General features: G+C 29.1%; 1 pseudogene; it reads left to right on the top strand.

Annotated features, from left to right (window-relative positions):
- The first annotated feature begins 944 nt into the window (after positions 1 to 944).
- On the top strand, positions 945 to 1,048 carry LOC148777618 (U2 spliceosomal RNA; annotated as a pseudogene).
- Positions 1,049 to 1,521: the final 473 nt, after the last annotated feature.

Genomic DNA, 1,521 nt, shown 5'->3' on the forward strand with positions numbered 1-1,521 from the left:
ATTTCAGGTAATTACTGATACATTTAGTCTGACAACTATCTTCTTACTATTTATTTTTTATCTGGTTTAAAAAATTTTTTTATCATTTTTTGTTTTAGATTGTTTAATTTCTTGTTTATTTTTCCATTCTATTAATTTGCTAATTAAATACATTCTTCCTGTTTGACACTCCTGTTCATCAATATAAAATACTCTTTTCGCATTCTATAGAGTGCAAGGCAATCAAAATACTATTTTTTCTAAAGGTTACTCAAGTAGGCTTTACTTTGGAAATTTAAAAAATATATTATAATGGGTTTACAATGTTGTGTTAGTTTCAGGCATACAGCAAAGTGATTCAGTTTTATTACATATATATATATATATGTCCCTAGGTCTCCTGTATTGCAAACAGAGCCACCAGGGAAGCCCATATATATTTAATGCTTAAATATTATATATATATATTTTTTTCAGATTGTTTTCCATTATAGGTTATTACAATATATTGAATATAGTCTCCTGTGCTATACAGAAGGTCCTTGGTGTTTATATATTTTATATATAGTAGTGTGTGTATCTGCTAATCCCAAACTCCTAATTTATCCCTCCCCACCCCACCATTCCCCTTTAGCCACCATAAATTTGTTTTCTATGTCTGTGAGCACTTAAAATATTTTAATTCCAAATACTTTAATTAAAATACTTTAATTCTTGACTTTTGTGAAGTTATTCATATATATTTTACTTCCATGTGCTTTTAAACCTCAAAAGTAACTATTTTTCTCAATTTGTAGAGTCAAATATCCTTTATATTTATCCACATATGTATTGCTCCGTTTGTTCTTCATTCCTGCCTACATTTATGTTTCAATTTGGAATCCATGTTTATCTGCCTGAAGAATTCCTTATTAAATGTTTCTCTTGACTAATCTCAGTGTTTTGTTTTTAAAAGTTCTTTTACTATCGCTTCTCGGCCTTTTGGCTAAGATCAAGTGTAAAAGTTCTTTTACAGCTTTTGTTTTGGGGGATTTTTTTGAATGTCATTTTTGTTGGGTAAAGAATTAAAAATGGGCAGTTATTTCCTTTTATCTTTAAAAAGTCCATTTTGAGTTCCTTTATTTCTGTTTACAAGTCAGTTGCCATTCTTCATCTTGTTCCTTTGAAAATAGTCTGTCTTTCCCCTACCCTACTTCTGACTACATTTAAGATTTTCTCTTCATTATGATTTTCAGTAATTTTACTATCGGGGCCTCAACATAGTCTTATTTAAATTTATCTTGATTGGGGTCCATACTTCTTTTTTCCTTCTTAAATTTATGAATTACATGGGTTTTTTAAAAATTCTTTTGGATTATCTCTTCAAATATTGCTTCTTCCCCATGTATTTTCCTTCTCCATCTGGGAATCTCTTCATATGTGTGTTTGGCCTATTTTTTAGGTATTGTGTGTCTCATAGTTTTATCTGTATTTTTCAGTCCTCCTTTTTTCTTCTCTGTTAGACCTCTATATTTTAATCTCTTAAAATGTAATGATATTTAT

This window comes from Moschus berezovskii, chromosome 6, assembly GCF_049115385.1.
Source record: "Moschus berezovskii isolate FMDL1 chromosome 6, NW_MosBer_1.0, whole genome shotgun sequence".
In the NCBI taxonomy this organism is placed as follows: Eukaryota; Metazoa; Chordata; class Mammalia; order Artiodactyla; family Moschidae; genus Moschus; species Moschus berezovskii.